Below are 20,381 nucleotides of genomic sequence, written 5' to 3' on the forward strand. Positions count from 1 at the left end.
AACGAACGGAGGAGAGGAGGCGAGTCCTTCCGCTCCCTTCGACGTTTTTCAAGCCTTGATCGAGGTCTATTTTTCTCCGGCATTGAAATTAGACACACACACACAAAGAAACACCGATTCGAAGAGAAATAGAAAGATCAAGATAAAACCCTCGATTACGAAATCTCTCTCTCTCTCTCTATTCTCTCTCTTCTATTCTCTCTCTCTCTCTATTATATATATATATATATATATATATATATATATATATATATATATATATATATATATATATATATATATATATATATATATATATATATATATATGCATGAAACCCCAGTTATGGGGAACGCCGTAGTGAAGGGCTCCGAGTTGATTTGAACGACCTGTCGTAATTTTGCTTGCACATACCTAAATCTAAATAGCTGAGTGTTTTTCTTTTCATATTTCGCCCTACCAAAGTGGGGCTGAGCCGCCGCAGGGAATCGCACCTTCGCGCTCTGCAGCGGAACGTCATACCAACCGAGCTACCATGCTGCATTTATTGCGCTTTAAAGACAGGCAATAAGATGTAAATAAGTCGTCCGTCTGCACTTCTCCGACTTATAATGAGTCTAAGTGCATATCACGCCTGTCTTCAGCGTTTCTTTCCTCTCTCTCTCTCTCTCTCGTGGCTGCATAAGTAGGTGCGTATGCGTGCGCATAGACACCGCAGTAGTCTGCTGTCACTGCTTGTTCTCGTATACGCGGATGGCACGCTACCCTCAGGGCTGGTAAAACAACAGAGACATGCGCGCAGGGGCGTTAAGAAACGCCGGCGACAGCGAACAGCGGTGCCCACGCATGCACAGAGCCACACTGCGCGTCCTCGTTTCCAGGTGACCAACTCTCCACAAAGCGACGTGCGAACAAAGAATTTTCGTTTCGGCGGAGCTGTCACCGGCGGTATTTCACGACTGAGTCATCTGTCACGCGGCCATGAAATCGAATGCGAACGCGCGGTGATTTGGAGGTCTCCTTTTCCAGCCCAGTATTGTACACGCTTCTGTTTCCTTTCTGTAGTTATCATTTTTCAGTGTTCTTTTGTTTCCATCTGTCAGTTTCCATTTCATCGCTAGTCTTCTTTTGCTTTGGCGTTTTCTTCACGTACACGGTTCGTAAAGAAAGTGACACACGTCTGGGAAATTACATGCGTGGCCTATTTTTCGTAACGATTCTTTTGCAGTTACATTCCTCGCTGCGGTGGCTAGCCATTCGTTAGATCGCTAGCTTACCCGTGCCCTGTTCGGCCGAGAGTCATTCGCGACGGGTGATAAACATAAATTCAAGCCAGAAGAAAATAATCGTTACAAGTTACAGCGATCGACAAATCAGTGATACAATAGGTGGTCCACAAGAATATGATAATTTTCAAGTTTTTCTTTCTCAGAAAGGCTGCAGAAGCCAAATATATGTATATATTAATGACATCATTAACCGTATGCTAGGCTAGTGATTTCAAAGGATTTTGTTCCTGTTCAGTGACCTGCACAGTCTCATAGACGAGAATTATCTGAGTGCTTAATGCGCTGAAACAAGTTTCTTGCTACTGATGTAAAATGTGTATGTGCGGTCACTAACCGTAGTTCACGGCTTATTTATTTATTTATTTACAGAATACTGTCAATCCCCCATGGGGATTTTTACAGGGGTGAGCAACAAGTGACATGAATTAACACTACTAAAACATTCAATAAGTGAGTACACAATGATTGGAGACTATTCAAGAATAGCGGTAGTACATTCATACATAATAATACACACAACAAAACCCATGTACATCAACCAGCAGGAAAATTTAAAGAATGCAGGGTAGAAGGCATCATTCAAATACAGAATGCACAGAACAAACAGTGCAGGCAAGTGCTTTCCTAGCACAAACTGAATCAGGACGGATTGCATGACGAAAGCAATTTGGTTACTTATATTAACAACTTTTAGGCTCATGCAGCATGCTCAATTAGGTCCATAAACTTTGCTAGTGTTGGCTGCTGTTTTGTGACTACAGCCAGTGCATTCCATTCACGAATTGAGCGTGGGAAGAAAGAATAACGAAACGTATTATTAATAAACGGATATTCTACAAGTTCCCATGCGTGCCGTCTTCTGGTCGGTCTGGTATCCCGAAATTTAAAGTAAGAGTCGGGGTTTATACGGAATGATCTATGCAATAGTTGGTATACAAATTTGAGCCGAAAAAGCATTGCGCGACTTTCAAGGGTAGCTAGACCAGCACGCTGTAACAGAGTAGTAGGTGAATCAAGGCGTCTGTATCTATTAAAGATGTAGCGCAACACGTTATTAATTCGTTCGCGCTGTTTAGTAACATATTTATTTTAGAGGAAGCTGTCGTAAGGAAACAAAAAAAAACATATTTCAGAAAAAGCCATCCCGAGGGCACAACGAGATCTCCAGAGTGAAGCCGCCTGAACTTTTTATCCTGTTTCCACAGGCCTTCCTGTGACATGCTTCAACTTTGGATCAAGCCCCATGTGCGTGCTCAATCGTTACCATATGAGACAATCATCTTTCGTGGCTGTCTGATTGGAAAGCTGCCCCTTGGAACGGGCCTGCCAATGTGTTTCCGGCGATGGCTGTTGCAGCAATAACTACGAACAGCACCTGCTACTTAAGCTCCGTCGGCATAGAGCCATCCCGTGGGCATGGCGAGGCGTCCAGAATGAAGCCGCCTGAACTTTGTATCCTGTTTTTACAGGGTATTAAGCATGGAAAAAATTTAGGAGTCAAGATAGGCTCATCATTCTATTGCCATGCCTGGCAGTGTCTGCTGATTTAGTGCTGGAGTGCACTTCATCGTTGTTGTTGATGCTTGCCTGGGATGTTGAGCCAAACCCTGGGCCTGAAACTGTCGAGCAAATGTTTAGTCAACTTATGAAGGGCAGAAAGCACTAATGGAAGATATCAGGCAAGTTAAAGAAAATCCAGGTTTTCTTTCTAAACAATTGGCAAAAGTCAATGAAAAGTTGCAAGAAATCGAGAACAATTTAACGAATATACACGGAAATGAAGACTGGCCACATTGGTGCAGGAAAGAGGAGCCGCTATCCGCTCACAGCAAAAAAATAAATATAATAATAATGCTCCTACAATTCAGGATATTGTCACCGTGATTCTGGTCGCTATGGTGGCCCGGCTATATTTATATCGTCTGAAATTAAATACAAGCATAGGCATGACTTGTTTTTAAATGTCTTGAACTGGAAATCCGTGTAGATAGAACCTAATGTTTCCCCTTATTGTAATTTTAACAATCGAACTTTCAACTTTACCAATTTAGCCTTTAACTTTTTTAAATTACTTACTTTATCGCGAACAATCAGCGTTTACTCAAATGTTAAGTTCATTAATGAAGGAGTACCGCAAAGCTCTATACTTGGGCCTTTATTGTTTGGTATCTACATTAATGATTTACCTGATTGCATTAATGTTCCTAACGTTGTCCTTTACTATGATGACACCACCATTTTCATGTCACACAAATCTTTAACAGCGCTAATCACTAAAATGAACAACGAATTGACCAAAGTTATTCAATGGTGTTCTCTAAACAACCTAATTTTGACCCCGCTTAAAACTCGGTTCATGATTTCTAAATCATCTCTAAAAGTTCTCCCTTGTCTATCGCAAGTATCCATAGGCCATCATTTAATCCCACCGGCCGATAACGTAACTTTCCTTGGCATAAAATTAGACCCGAACTTGAAGTTTAATAGTCATATTGCTTATGTTAGGCAAAAAACTGCTTTTGGTATAAGAGCTCTAATTAAATCTCGTCCATTTCTTTTTTTTTTTCTGTTCACGCCTCATTCTTCCTATACATTGTCCTCATACATAGTCACTTTACATATGGCATTACTACGTGAGGAAATACATATTACTGTCACCTTTCATCTAAACAGCACATTCAGACGCAAGCCATTCGCATTATTACCAACAGTTCTTTTTACTCTAATGCTGCTGCGCTCCTTCAGGATAATTTTATTTCTCCTGTATCTGGCTTGTTTAAATTTCATTTACTTATCACCATACTTAAAATACTTAACAAACAGCTCGCGTTTCAATTAATAGACTCTAGGTTGCTCACAAATACGAATATCACTAGGTTTGCCCATAATCGCAACTTTCTATTACCTAATAGCAACACGAATTATAGCAAAATGACTTCCTCCTTCTCAGCGATTCAACTGTGGAATGACTTTCCCCATGCTCTTAAATCATCATCTTTCCATGCATTCAAATATGTACTTAAAAATTTCATTTTGCATAACTAGTAGTCCTGATTAACTTACTTTGTATATAAAGTGTGTACTTCATTTATTAAATAGGTTATAACAATTTAGATTGGTAATGTGCCATTTTTAAAAATTTTTGATTTATGAGTCCTTGCACAAAAATCGAATGCATTCCTTTTCACTACTTCGCTTACTTTTTATTTACTTATATACTCCATAATTTCACACTGCTGTGTATATAATCCCTTTGTACCAATCTTGTTAACTCAGGGTCCCGCTACAGTCGTTTGACTTTGGGACCCTCGATTATTACACTATTAAGAACTAACTATGTATCTTGAAAGAATAACAAACTGAAAATGAAAATGAAACTGAATGCGATTAAGATGTACACAATGTAGCGGCACCATTAACGCGTTGCTACAACCGAAACGCGCCATATACGAGGTGCGTGCTGCGGCGGGACTCCACTCTTGCGCTTCTCTCTGGACGCAACGGGCCATTTCAAGGCGCCCACGTGACATCCGCGTGAAGACCTTCGCATGAGCTCCGAAATGACACTGGCGGCGCGCCGGTGCGCATGAGCAGTGTGACGCAGCCGGGCTCGCACTTCCTAATGGATACTCTGCGCTACCTGGAGGCGCCGCCGCGACACATGCGCATGGCCTCCGAGACGTGTGAATGGGGAAAATCTCGATGGTCCAAGAGCAAAAGCTGCGTGAAGTAGCCCAAGAATATTAATCGCCTTAATAAGCCGCAGCTTTCTTATTGAAGTTAGAGGAAGCTTATCGATTTGTAATCGCCCGTGACCATGATGAGAAATGAATGTCATTGCGCCCCTAGGATTCGAGAAAGAAAGGGAAGAAATAGCAGCGACATTCACTAGAATCTGACAAGTTTGGCCACTACAATCGTGAAGAGGGAACAATCAAATAGTCTGAGAGATGAAGCGGGAGTTCAGATTACTCCAATAATTACGCAGCGTGCCTATAGTTCGGCACGCAAGTGTACCTTCTTGCATTGAAGAAGAGCTCACGTGGCTTTCTAGACGGGCTGCGGTTGGGGCCAAGCTCCAAGAATATTGACACCAAAAATCACAGAATTGAATTACATTTTTTTAGTCTCCCAGGAGAAGATTTGTTGCATGATTTTGGGAGGGAGCACCTGAAGCCTCTCTGCTTGAGCATCGAGAATTTTTGCAGTGGAAAATTTTATGGCTGCATGCGCCACGCACTTCAGGGACGGGAATTAGGATGACAGACGAGCCTCCTTTTCTAACATTATCAGTAATAGATGACCACTTAGAAGATAGGAAGCTCAAAAACTAAGAAACAAAATATTGAATATGAAAAACAATATTTAAGAAACAGAGGCATAATCTCACGGCCCTTAGAGACTTTCGTTTGGCCCACAACATAATTCATTCTCTTTGAATTACAGGTAATTGAACTTGCACACACTGTGGCTCTCAGAATAAAGTGTGCCGGCGCTCGCTTTTGATGTATCGCCATTCGATTTTTCCTTCTATACTTATAAGGAGGGTGGTATTTAGAATGTAGTGCAGCGAGTATTTTGATGAGACTGCAGACAATGTTTCCGTTTCAAGTTTTACTTCGTCAGAAGTTTAGTTGTACTTGCAGTTTACGAAATTTATGATTTTGGGTTGTCGTTTCTCTTCTTTTTTGCAGGGCCTATTGGCGCACGTCTGCAATATGCATGTACAGGCTACTTCAGCTGATTTTTGCCAAGCATTGAAAAAACATGCATGGTACCCGAGCGCATTTATCCCGGTCTTGCCTTGTCCTCTTGAGCAAGTGACAGTTTTCTTGCAATAAGTCTAATTTGGTGAACAACAAATAATAATTAAGTAACGTTTACATTTGCCAATGAAGATGTAAACCTTCAGTTAAATTAAAATTGCAGAGCATACTAAGAGACATCCAATCAGTCTGTATCCATGATTATAGCTCTTTACAATTTCGTATTTGCGGTCTGAAAGAACGGAAAATTCTAATATTTCCAACGTACATAGGCGCTTGCTCGCAGCGACATTAGTGCCTTCGTACAATTACGTTTATATCGAAGAACCTACCTTACACGTAAATGGAACGTACAAATTTGGTGTAAGAAATAACGCTGGTTCCGAGAATATGGTCATTATTGTCTTATAAGCATCACAGCTTACTGCCGGATCCTATTTTTTTGTGCAGCAGTAAGTAAGCAGTAAGTCACGAAAACCCTGACAGCACCTCAGAAGTTGCTATGCGCGTTTTATCGCTATCTCGCCTGGGATGGCCGCATCACGTTCTCAAGTAAAATTAATGGCCCAAGACGCTCTATTTGATCCGTCACAGTCACTTGCAACCTATTTTTTACCGTGTTGTCTGCATCATCATTGTTAAGTAATTATTATGCAGAACGTTTGAGGGTATGAAGATCACTGCGTACAAGCAAGTAGTATTGGGCTGCCTCACTTTTTTTGGAGCCCGTGTCTTGAGATATCGCCTTTAGGCCTAGGATAAATGAAAACCCCTACAACTTTAGAAACGACTATTTGGTTGCCCCTCGATATGCTGCATTAACTTGTTCATAGAATAGTTGGCGCTTAGGTATTTAGTGTTACAGTTTGCTAATTACCGTTTCTTAGTTTGCCAGTCCATCTCATCACAAAAAGGAGTACGGTTTGGGCAAGAATACGTAGAACTGCTAAAACTTTAAAGTATTTTACGTTAACTGACACATCCTGCATATACCAACGCGTCCATGCAAAAAAGAGAAAAGCAATCTTCGATCAAATTTAAGCTGCTTCGAGAGAAATATTGGCAAACGCATTTCTTTCTCACTTTCAAAGATGATCAACATGATCACAACAATAATTTTGCATGAAATGGACAATATTCGGAAGAGTTGAATACCACAATGAACACTGAATCCCAGCTGCGGCGGCCGATGGGTGCGAAATGCAAAAAAAACATTCGTGTACCGTGCTTTGGGTGCACGTTTAAGAACTCCGGATAGTCGAAATCAAACCGGAGTCCCCCACTATGTTGCGCCCCATAATCAGATCGTAATTTTGACACGTAACACCCCATAATTTCTTTTATGCCAATGAACGGGAAATAAGTGCCACAAGGCAAGTGTAACTGGGCAAGCGACAACGCCAAGACATTCGACAATGGTGTAATGACAGCAAAGCCATGATGGCGAAGAATATAGGGACAACGACACGAGGACAGCTTCGATGACGTCGTAACGACTCAGACGTTACTTATCCGTGCAGGCACACTGCGCCTACCAGACGACGCTATGATGTTTTCATTTATCACCCTAGCGTGGCTGACACCGATCGCTAGGAAGGCGATTAAAATGAAGCATGCATCATTCACAGCGAACAAGGCGTCGTCGCCCGTCCGAGTGCTATGTACCACGATTTGCCGAACTCAAGTTCACGAATGTTTGGGCTTCTGATCTCGATCGCAAACATGAGCAGTCATATGCGCAGCACGCGCACTTCGACGCTTTCCCATCACGGACATCCTTATCTCCTTATAAGCGGTTGAAAATTCAACTGTGAATGTTGACGAATGTTTATTGTGTCCGTGCTATTTTTGCTTCTACCACTTACTAGCCATTGTGTTCTGGCGCTGTTGTTAACAATCAAAAACTTGAGTGTTAGGTGCATTTTCACAAATGGCTACTGGCCGCCCCGAATTTCCTGTGGTAGATGACGCTGGAATCGCGCGCAAACTATTCTGCAAGGTGCCTCATCTCAGGGCGGGAACAATAAAGCCTTAATGTATGGTAAGTTCTGCGATTCAAACATTATTATTCTAAGCATGATGAAGAAACCTGCCACGGACATTACGGCACCAGAAGTACCCTTAGCCCTTATACTTGCGAAAAGCCATGTATGAACACGAGTGACATCAAGGCAGTAAAGAAGTTTTCCTCGCTTCCCTATGCCACGGATATTATTATTGGAAATCAGGAGTTCACTTACTGCTTTGCGTGCCTTGCAGAAATACGAGAATCGCTTCACTGGCAGCACCCGCAAGCAGTCACCGAGAAGCCCGATGGTTCTCGCAGAATGATTGGTCCGCGTTCTTCACTTTATCGTCCCTTTGTTTTCTTCCTCTACTAAATCGTGCTACTTTGTCTTGCAGCAATTTCAGAATATCTCACATTTTTAATTTCGTCTTTCCGTCTTCGCCCTGTTGTGTTTCCTTCTCCCTTCCATATTGCTTTCGACGCGCGTTGCGAACCCTTCCGTGGTGCCATTTGACTTTCCCTCACCTAAGTAGAGGCTTTCATTCTCTCGTTTCCACATTCCCCGACCCTCGTGATTTCTTCGTCCTCTCACTCTAGCACAGAGGCAAGCTGCCGGAGCAGCCCCGTTTTGATCGCGCGTATCCTGCCACCGCTGTGCGTCCGACGAGGCGACGGCGCTGTCGGTCCAGCGCACGAGCGCGTGTGTGCTCTCGCGCTTCGTCGCGCGAGATTAGCGGCGTAAATTCTTCGCCCCTCCTCGCTTGTGCGCTGTTCTTTGTCCTTGCGTGCAGGCGCACACCTTTAGCTCCGTGCTCGGGAGTGGGAAAAGAAAAATGGCCGTCCTCCCGCACGACAAGCGAGTACGCGCATCGCTCAGGCTCCGGCCAAAGAACGGACTCGCCAAAAGTGAGCCCGGCCGTAAAGAGTGCGAGTGTCGAGCATGCGGCACAGCGCAGCCGGTCACCACGAGATCGCGCTCTCAGCCCAGCCATAATTTCATTTCAAACCTCCTTGCGTGGAGGAGCAGAGAGCACGCCTTTTCTTCGACTCAGCACGCACTTTTGTGAACGTTGCCTTTTTCCGGTTCCTTTCCTGGCTGCGAATGATTTATCTGGCTATGTTGAGAAAAACAGCACCAAACAAAGGCACAGGCCACGTCTCTGCATTACCTGGATGGTCAATAAATTTTTCTTACCACGCGGCAGCGGACACGTACAATCGAGTGCAACGATGTAAGAACCCCATCATCATATGTACTAGCATTCATTTTAAGCTCTTCGCTTTAGTTGGAGTGCAGTCCAACACAACAAGTAAAAAGGAAGTGTATGGATGCTTTTTATTCCTGTTATTTTACTTTTTAATTTATGTTGGTGGAGGTTTTTGCTAGACCAAACCAACTACCAAAACCCTAGGGCTTCGTCATCCCGGTTTTTCAGAAGCAGCTGTGACCAGATGTGGCGAAAGACAAGAAATAGTTATAGAAGAGAGGAAAGGCGGGAAATTTTCGAGACGCGCGTCTAGTTTGCTACCCTGCGCTGAGAAAAGGCGATGTAGGGTTGAAAAGATACAGAGAGAGAGGGACCAGAGAGAAAGAGCACTAGTTGCGCGCACACGCGGTGTTAGGATCGGCCTGCAGAGGTGCTGCTCTGCAAAGCTATTTCAGCCCGCTGCACGTGCTTGGATCGACCCGCGGTGCTGGCGCCCTTCGGAGAACCAGCGAGCATGACAGCGCTAACCCACCATGCGCCTCGTTCGGAGAATCGGTGAGGGCAGCAGGGTGGGCCACGTTTGGCGCCCAACGTATTGTTGGTTGATTTGCCGGGTCTGCATGGTCTCTCTCGGCAGCAAGAAGAGCTTCCCTAAAAGAAGGGTGCTTGGTGGTACGAGGGCCCCAGGATTCGTCACAGTCTGCTGACACTCGTGGCGACTACAGGAGAAAGGCAACTCGGCACCAAAGTTACAGCTGATGCGCACTGCGAAACGCTCACTAAACTGAGACGTTCGAGAGAAAATCCATGCTGCGGGAAACTGTCGTATGTAGTTGTCCTACTGCATAACAATGTGCGCCCTCCCACCGCTGCCCGAACCAAGGAGAAGATAAAAGAGTTTGGTTGGGAACACTCTGATTACCCACCCCACAGTCCAGACCTTGCAAGGGATGAATATTTTCTCTTGATGCACTTGAAACAGCGGTTTCGAGGACAACGGTTTGATGACAACGAGAAACTCAAGACCGCAGTTCTCATTTGGTTCAATTCCCAGGCGGCGAACTTCTATGCAGAGGTACTAAAAGAACTGGTGCAGAAGTTCTAAGAATTTAGCGGTGACTATGTGGAAAAGTGAAGTAGGTTTGTACTAAGCTCAACACTAGAAGAAAAACTTTTACTAAAGAATACATATATTTCTTCGGAGCAAGCGGCCCTTATCGTTTAATTACCTCGTACTTACTCTCTATCCTGGCATCGACACATCGACTACATATTGTTGCTGCAGCACGTAAATCTTTAGCTTTTCTTTGACAAAATATCTGCTCACTTTCTCAGAGCTTAAGAGAACGTTTATATAAACTGAACATGAGATTGATCCTGGATTACGCTTGTGTGGGATCCTCAAACCACGGTAGACAAAGATAAGCTTGAGAAAGTACAGTCTGGCAGGACGTAACGTTTTAGTCATGTCTACTAAAGACGCAAGTTTCATAGCCCTAACGCGAGGTTAGTGTTGGGTTGACAGACACTAAAGAACTGCAGAATAGCGCTTAGGGTAAATCTATTGAATGGGATATGTTACAGACATCGATATTTGGCGTGAATGTTACGTGACTGTGCCCCACTATATTTCCTCACACGTTGACCATTGTAATAAGATAAGGGAATATAAATATAGGATTGCCGCCTTCAGTATCACTTTCTTTCCAAAATAATTTGTCAGTGGAATCGGCTGCCTTACACCACTGTGGCTAATGCATGGCCCGACATATTCTTTTTTTCTTTTTGAGAATGCAGGTAACTTATTATCACAAAATATGGTGTAATGGCTAGTGTTCTACATGCCTCACGTTGATGTACACCTTTAACGAAACGACTTCTGGGGAGGAAGACGAAGACGACGAGCGATAGGCTCGCTTCCGAACGCCCGTCTGTAATTTTAAGTCTTTTTTAGCAAGTGTAGAGCTCATTTTTACTCTTTGTGCCTCTCCGTCACCGAACGCCGGTCTGGGGGTCACCGTCCTGCGAGAGAAGCACAGCAAGCGGCTCCCGAAGCGCCCCGGACCGAAGCAACGAGGCGAGCCTCCGCCGTCGGCCGCCCTTCGTGATGTTCTGATGGCACCCGTCGCAAGCAATCAGCAATCAGGTCAGCACGTTGCTTCTGTAGACCACGGAGAAGATGAGCAAGCAAGGAAAAGGCTACGTGAAGATGACATCGACACAAGAGAATCTGCAGGAGACAACGAAGAGATGGATCAGACAGTCTTCACTGTTGTCTCTTACAAAAAGAAAAGAGCTGCAGGTGTTCCTGTTATATTCAAGTCAACTCAGCCTGACAGCAGCTTATGGAAAGTAAACCCAAATCTTCTGGCTTCTGCGGTCGTGACAACAGCCCAAGAAAAGATACTCAGCCATCGTCTCAACAAGGACGGAAGCCTGTTGGTGACAGTGTCTATACTTCCCGCAGCCAATCGTCTCCTCACAGTGACAGATCTATCGGGTATTCCTGTAGAAGCTCGAGTTCCATACTCCTACTCTGCCACGTACGGGAGGATACAGGACGTTCCTGTCGAGTACTCAGATGACGACCTCAAGGAGTATTTGAAGCGAACAAGGAGTCATATCTGCTAAAAGGCAAGTTTTCTACGTCCCTGACGAAGATGGCGTAGTAACGGAAATCCGAAGACGCTCTGTCATCCTGGAATTCTCTAAAGACGCCCCTTTACCAAACCGAGTGTCGCTTGGATTCTGCAGTTATCCCGTGGCGGAATACATGGGGTCTGCAACTCAATGTTTCAGATGTCAAAGACACGGACATATAGCGAATTATTGTAAAGGCCCCATCCGCTGCAAGATATGCGCTGGTCCACATACGCATAAGGAGTGTACGTCACGTTCCCAGCCTCGGTGTGCAAACTGTGGAGCTGAGCATGCTGCGTCATACGGAGGGTGTCCTAAAAAGAAATCAGCCACTCTTGCACGGACGATGGAGCAAATCCAAGGAAAAGTACGGAAACGACGAGAACCACCACCGAATCCGGATGTGATGTATACATCTACAAACCAAAATCAACACGACACGGTGCAGCGCAGCGACACGGCTTTGAAAAAGTCCTACGCCTCAGTCGTGCAAGAAAACCAGCAAAGGCCTTCAACTGCAATGAATCCATCAAAGCCCTCAAGTGATATAACCTCAACCCTACGACAGCAACAAGTGTCCTCAAGGTCGCAGCAGAAGAACAGGAAGAACCAAGAAAGGTTGTTAGATGGTAGCACTGCAAATGAGATATCAAGTATGCTGATTCCCATGATGTTCGCCGCAATCAAGGCTATTCTCCGTGCCAGCCCATCGTTTAAGAGCATCCCTGAAGTAGAGGCCGTCCTGGCTTTGGAACCGCTAGTGTCGTCTTCTTTCACGGCGCAAAGCCGTGATTCTTCGCAGTAGCAACGATGGCTTCGCCAACAATCGTCTCACAAGCGGTGTCCACCAACAGACACTTCCGCACATGTACTATATTCCAGTGGAACGCTCGCGGATTGCGCTCGAAGTTAGCTGACTTTAAGCATCTTACGCGAGTGTACCGATTCCCTTTTTTAGTCATTTCCGAGTCTCGCGTCGATGAGCACTTTAGGATAAAGGGGTATTATTTTCATCATTCAAGGCAAAAAAATGGAATTAGCCGACTGCTCGTTGGATTTCGCAATGACATACCTGCCTCTGCGATTTACGTAACACCACATGACAAGAACGAATATATTTGCGCAACCACAGTGATTGCATCCAAAGTGTTTACCCTGATCGGCGTCTACTTGGAACCAGGATCACCTTTCGACGTGACCAGATTGGAAAACTTGTTGACAAACACTCAGTCTCCACATATTATTTGTGGCGAGCACATAACGAGATCTGGGGCAGTTCACATACATGTGCTCGGGGTGCCAAGCTGGCGAAGCTTTTTGCAAAATACAATATAGAGCCCTTGAACGATGGCAGCATAACATACCTGAAAAATCCGACGACTGTTAGCTGCATTGACGTCACATTCGTATCAAGTCTAGTGGCCCCTATGTTCGGATGGTGTACAGATTTCGAGACTCGAGGTAGTGATCACTACCCGATCCTAATCTCTGCCCTTCATTTTCGGACGTCGCCCAGAAAAGTGAAACTGAAGTCGGTAGACTGGGAAGCTTACACAGCAGCCGTAGACAAAGGAATCACAGCCTCGACTACGAATACAGAAATAATACCGACAATAGCTCATTGCCTCAAACAAAGTACCCGCTCTGCCACTAAGAATTGTAATGTACCAACAAACGACGAGGAATTTGAAAGGTTATGTGCAATTCGAAGGCGTGCCGAAAGGAAGGCTCTACGTACTAAGAATATCGAAGACCTCAGAACTTGTCGACGGGCACAAAGACATATACGACGTTATCTCACCAAACTGGACCGAAAAAGGTGGAGGGACTTTTGTGGGACACTGGACATACGACAACCGCTGAGCAAAATCTGGCGAATCGTCAGAGGCATTCGCAAAGAGCCGCAACAGCTTTATCCTTTTATCGCCCTCTCATTACATGAGCGCGCATCCCTGAAAGAGGTGGCAGAGCAGTACTGCAGGCTCCTTTCCAACTGGGCACAACCTTTGCGGCAAATTGCAAGTCGTCAGCCTAGTCCACCTCGAGCTACCCTTCCTGACTTAGAATTACCATTCACCATCGAAGAGCTCACGGCAGCAATCAGCGACGTAAACAAGCGATCATCACCTGGCCATGACGGCGTGAGTTATGAAGCGCTCGCAAATCTATGTCAGACATCTCGCCTACGCCTTCTGGAGTACTACAACGCCTCATGGATAACTGGGGAGGTTCCTACGGAATGGAAGCTTGCGAAAGTCATTCCTATATTGAAACCATCGAAGCAGCCAACAAATTACGCCTCTTTCAGACCCATATCTCTGCTTAGCTGCGTAGGGAAGCTATTCGAAAAAATGATCTACAAACGACTAAATTGGTTCCTGGAAACTGCAAAAGTTTACCCGGAGGAAATGAATGGCTTCCGGCAAAATAGATCCGCAATTGATAATGTCATTGCCTTGGTCTCATCAATTGATGAGGAATTGGTCTCTGGCAACATACCTACTGCATAATTTTTAGACATTAAGGCAGCATACCATTCGGTCTATCATACAGCAATACTTGACGCTTTGGAATCCCTTGGTCTTGGAGGACGGCTCTACGCATGGATTGCAGACTATCTTCAAGGACGCCAACTTTTCATGTGTACCCCGGATGGCCTCACGGCGCTTTATGCCGTTGAGAAGGGAGTGCCACAAGGAGCTGTGTTAAGCCCGGTATTATTTAATTTAGTCCTCATCCATCTGAAAAGAAACCTGCCCCCTGGCGTCAAAATCACACTGTATGCGGACGAATCTGCATTTGGAGTGCGGCGCGTTCCCGCAGTACCACCCAACAACGCCTCCAGAGAGCGCTAGCAAATATATCGGCCTACCTAAATCCAAGGGGTCTGAAATTGTCCCCCGACAAAAGCGTTGCCATGGCTTTCACGCGGAGGTGTATGGAAAAATACCCACTAGTGTTGGGTGGTCGCGCCCTTCCATACGTCAAGACGCAAAGGTTTCTTGGAGTGACGATCGACAGGAACCTCACATGGTCGCCCCAAGTGAAAAAACTGAGTGAGAAGATTTCCTCGGCGTCGCACGTATTCCGATTTCTAGCCGGATCACAGTGGGGCAGCACCTGTCGATCAATGGTGTTCCTCCATAAGGCCTACTTCGATGGAACACTACGATATTACCTCCCGATCCTGCACAAAATATCTCCCACAAGCAAGAGAAAACTCGAGGCAGCACGAAACAACTGCCTTCGCGTATGTCTTGGCCTTCCGAAGGGGTCGTCCCGCTCAGGGACTGTAGCAGAAGCTGGATGCCTGCCTCTGGAAGTGCTATGTTCGCAGGAGACACTTCGGATACACCTCCGCCACGTCATTCATACGAAGACTCACTTTTTAAAGGATGTTTCCAGAACCCGTGCTACATCTAGCTTTGGGCAGGCCGAGGGAAGCATATCTATTTCGATTCCTGCTCAGGCGTCACAAATTATGCCGCGAAACATTTCACCATGGACACTGTCCCCACTGGAAATCGTGCCATACATACCTGGAATCAGTGCGAAAAAGAAAATGCCTCAAGCAGCGACTTATCAGATAGCTTTAGAATATATGCACAAAGAATACGCAGCCGCAACGCACATTTTCACAGATGGCTCTACAACTCCACATCGTTCATCATGCGGACTTTTTGTTCCCTCTACAGGACAACGATTCTCGTTTCGTCTTGAGCGAGCGACATCATCTACTTAAGCGGAGCTATATGGCATTAAGGAGGCCCTTGTGTATATACTTCGACAGCAGCCGCCAAAGACATGGGTGATATTCACAGACTCAAAAGCAGCCCTACAAAGTATGTGGAACAGGCACAAGCGTTGCAATAATCAACCAGCAGCATTTGACATTGCTTATCTTCACCACAGGGCTAAGATTGCTGGGCATTGCATAAAGTTCCAGTGGATACCTGGCCATGCCGGCATTTCGGGAAATGAAAGACCGGACGAAGCTGCCAGAAATGGACTCCAATACCGCAAGTTCAGAAGAACGTATTTTACAAAATCCGACGCTTCAACCATGGCAAAAAAATATGCCTATCAAGAAAAAGGCCGCATCTTGAATCTGCCGCTTCACCAAGATAACTTCCTACGTTACATTGACCCAGAAATGAGACTGAAAATTCCACGACCACTTCCTCGACACTTAGAGACATTGTACCATCGTCTTCGACTGAACGTGGCATATACGAACAATTATCTGTACCGCATAGGACTTACCACTAACCCATACTGTGATAACTGTCGCAACCTAGAGACAATTGAGCACATATTACTAGAATGCCCCGCGTACCGCGACGAGAGACAATTTTTTGAGCACCAAATGGACATGATTCGCCACGAACCGTTAATGTTACCGAGCATCTTAGGTCCAATGCCCGGCCCTTCAAAACAGCGACGGGTTTTGGATTTATTGTTCAAATACCTGACAGAAATTGGTCAAATAGGAAAACTTTAAAAATTGCATCCTTCCTATACAAAAGCCTAAATTTACCCACCATGTCACGTGTAAAAATTAGTATCAGGTCCACTCGGACATTTCATATTTATTTTTATCCTTTTTTTTTCTCCCACTCTCTTCTGGAATCTTTTAATCCCATTCCCCATCCCTATACAGAGTAGCATGCCAGCGGTTATATACGTGCCGGCAAAATTCTCTGTTTTTCTAATAAAGAGCCCTCTCTCTCTCTCTACACCTTTAACGGCTGTCCTCCGTCCCATTGAAGTATGCCACAGTGTTTTCGTCTTTCTTTTTCGGGGTTTGTATGCATCAGTGCGGAAAGTTTCGTTTCGTATACTCGGACGTGTTTTCAACAATTTTCTTGCTTTTCTTGTGTAAGAGGTTGTCAGGATTATACCTTGACGTTTGTTGCCGAATTCCTGATGCTTATTCGCGCTTCCTGCTGAATATTACTTTCCTTTTTTGTCTTCATACTTATTTATGCCGTTCCAATGTACACTTTTGTGGGTTACATATTTTGTATTGCTTGTACTACTTACATCCGCTACTATGTTTTGTATCTTTTGTATCCCCCCCCCCCCCCTGTAGTACCATGTAGGCGCTGTGGGTAACAAAAAAATATGAGCGTGCCTGAACAAAAATTTCAGCAGAAGACGGGTATGTTTGTGCAGTCATGCGGTACCAATTTCTTTTTTGCCACTTTAATGGTCACGTCGCGCTCTGGACATGACACCGGCTGAACGATTCGTTCGTAGGATGGCAAAAAAAAAAAACGCAGAAGGCCCCTGCCAGCAGCGAGATGATCGGGCCGCGCAAGTACACGCGGGGGCGACGAATCGAGGTTGCGCCACCACAGCGGGCGCGAAAGATTGTGCAACGTAAGGCTGCCAAAGTGATCAGGTTCCGGCAGCTGCGGTTGAATCAAGGCACAAGCTCTGGAGAACCCCGACTGAAACTCAACACAAGCAGTGAAAGGCACAGGCCGAAAGCAAAGCATGTAGCTCGCAGATTGAGGCGATGAAAAACGAGCGGGAAAGACATTGCGAATTTCGGGTTGCGAGAAGTCTGGCGCCAGTCGAATGTGGTTACTTCGGCGGGCCGACAACTGAAATTATGATTGACCAAGAATCCTTCGGTTTACTGAACTCAAATCTGGGCTAGGCTTGCTATTTCTGCATGTTGTCACACAGATTGCACATTTGCCCAGAGACTGCTGACTTTCAGCATATGTGTGTGCTGTGCGAAACTGTCGTGTGCTGGTGCGAGTATATGCGCGCGCGGACAATGTGCTGATTGCATGGTACTTACGAGGTGCATGTAAGACTTTCTTTTTCCAAAACTTCAATAGGTTCGACGAAGAACAAATGGACGTGTTGAGATATACTGGTACATTTACCATCCTTGAACTTATAAAGGCAGTACTACAATGGCAGACAGTCTAGCGCATGAGTGGGTATGTAATGAAGCTTGCGGCCTATGCGAACGAGATAGTATGTCTTTGCAGCGATCTGCGATCTGAATAGCGTATACCATAAGTATTCACTGTCATACGGGCTTTTGTAACCATTATTTAATTGTTTTTCTTCTTCTCTTTCTGTTATTTTTTGTGCACGTGTTCAGATTAGTTTATAACTGAAGCCCTGAACCTTCCTTAAAGCACAGAAATCGTCTCTTCTTTGCTCGCCAGTGGCCGCGTTTAACGCTACTATATCTTGAACAAATATGACAACGCTGCAGCTTATGTAAATATATAAAGAAAGCTGATTTCATGAAATTTCGGTAATATCAACAACAATATGACTACATAAACCGACCCCGTTTATGTTAGAGACTCATGACTAGCAGCAGCTTGCACTAACGTATGCTGATGGAAAATCCAGCAAAATGGCTGCTCGGCAAGCAAGATGCCGGTATAGACAGGCCTATAGGACCTTCTGCGCGCCCGCCTCGGTGGCGGCCCCGTGCCTGGCAAGCGTCACTGAGCCGAGCGCACCTTCGATCCGCTTCCTCATTGCGAGCCATGTCACGAAGGGGAGCTGCCACGTGTGCCTCGCACGAGGGAATTATTTATGGCCGCCAATATTCGCCACGTCTCCGCGAATAACGTAACTCTACGTGCGCTGTGCCAGGCGAGGTCGTGACCGAGCTCAGGGAAAAGAAAAGCAGACACCAAGCTATGGAAAATAAAAATTATTTATGTACAAACAAAGTGAAAACAACGATAGCGTAGAGACAGTAAAGGCGCAGCGTAACGGTTACTGCAGTGAGAGCTTATGCACCGCATGTATAGTACGCCGTTCATCGCTCCTGGTGTGGAATAGTTGTTATCAATTCGCTGTTTTCGCGTAGTATTTCCTGCGCCATTGACTTCGCCTTACGACCATCAAGCTTCAACACCCATCAGTGTGTGTACTCGCAAGGCTTCACTTGAGTAAATGCATTACCCAATTTGCTTGTGTTTGGGTGCCCTCTGCTATCGGTATCGATCGGTAGGCCCGTTGCAATCATGGCGCCGGTGCCCAGTGGCAGAGGACACTTACATAAGAAAAACAATTGATTCTGGTAATTATCGTGGTTTTGATTGTCGTTCTTCACGTCATGTGAGGGAACATATGGGGATGTGAAGTTAGGGAGACTATTGAAAAAAAAAGTTCGCATGATATTGCCTGATGAGAATGGCGACTAGGAAATAGTGATAGTGTACTAGTAGGGGTCGAATTCGCAAAACTTTTAGTTCATAAGTGCTCTTTGCCATTACCGGACGCCTTCGCTGATCAAGCGTCAGGATTTGCTTAAATTCGATATTGCAATTGCGGGCCAGAACACGCACGCACGCACGCACGCACGCACGCGCCAGTTTCTTGTGCCATTCGGCCCCGCCTCTCATAGACAGGGAACAGTGAGGGCAGTGATCCGTAGGATTGAGTGGAGTTCGTGCAAGTGCGAGAACACCCACTTCTACTAACACCACCTAGATATCACAAGGCATGCGCACTCTTCTTTATGACGTCATGCGACTTGGACGGCAATCTTCATTGCCAAGCCCGGCGTTAAAAAAAAAAAAAGAAGGCGGCGAGGGGGGGGGGGGGAGGTGTCCAATTAACCACGACTTACTCTCTATCTAGGAGGCGTTGGTTCTACCTGCTGGCACTTCCTCACTAAGGCCTCGAGCTTCCCAAAGGGCGTAAGCGTGAAGGGCATGTTATGAAAAGCGTACATTGCAGGATAATAAACGCCAGCTTCCTAAATTTTCAATCATGCTGCTGATTGGATGCAGCTGCACGAGCGAGGAGGAGACCAGCGGCCACAGCCAATCAGCAGCAGCCGAAATGGACAGTCCACTAGGCGGACTCTTGCAGAATACCACCCCAGGGTTCCTGCTGCCAGTGCTCGAGACGCTGGCTGACCCGAGGGCCGCCGGTCCTTGAGCTGTTGCACCCGAGCTGTGCCGAGCAACTTTCGAGTCTGGCACAGATGTCCTGTGCTAGACGGGGTCCTCACGTGCGACCACCACGCGTGGATTGCGAGCGGCATACGAGCTGGGCACCGAGGCCCTGCTGGACGTGCGACTGCAGCACGTCGGTCACGAGCGGCGTCCGAGCCGGACACCGAGGCCGCGCGGAACAAGGCATCCGCTGGCTGCGGCCACTGCGGCTCCTGAGCGTGCCAAGCCCGAGAACCTTGCTGAACGGGGCGTGAACTTGTCGTCGTCGCAGCCAGCTCGAGCACGGGTGAACGCACAGTGCCGTGATGACCGAACCGTGCGCCTCACAACACGGGACAGTTTCAGCCGTCTATTCCCGTGTGCTGTATTTGTGTGGACACTGTGTGTGGATTGCCGTTACGCAGGTTATCAACTCTCTGTATATTTATATATATTAAAGGTTGCTTTGATTTTTATAAATGCACCTAAATGACTCTCTGTCTTTCTCCGCATCGCTGCGCACTATCAAGAGTGCTGAATAGTCATAAACACTACATTCTGCT

The 20,381-nt window shown here is 45.8% G+C and overlaps 1 long non-coding RNA gene across 8 annotated transcripts in view; it reads left to right on the plus strand.

The window, feature by feature from the left end:
- LOC135903540 (uncharacterized) overlaps window positions 1-19,958 on the plus strand; it is a 616,847-nt gene extending 596,889 nt beyond the window's left edge. For all 8 annotated transcript variants that reach the window (XR_010564839.2, XR_010564840.2, XR_011512712.1 and 5 more), the window contains one exon: window positions 19,520-19,958. This is a non-coding gene — a long non-coding RNA (uncharacterized lncRNA). The remainder of the gene's footprint in view (window positions 1-19,519) is intronic.
- The last annotated feature ends 423 nt before the right edge of the window (window positions 19,959-20,381 follow it).

Source organism: Dermacentor albipictus, chromosome 1 (assembly GCF_038994185.2).
Source record: "Dermacentor albipictus isolate Rhodes 1998 colony chromosome 1, USDA_Dalb.pri_finalv2, whole genome shotgun sequence".
In the NCBI taxonomy this organism is placed as follows: Eukaryota; Metazoa; Arthropoda; class Arachnida; order Ixodida; family Ixodidae; genus Dermacentor; species Dermacentor albipictus.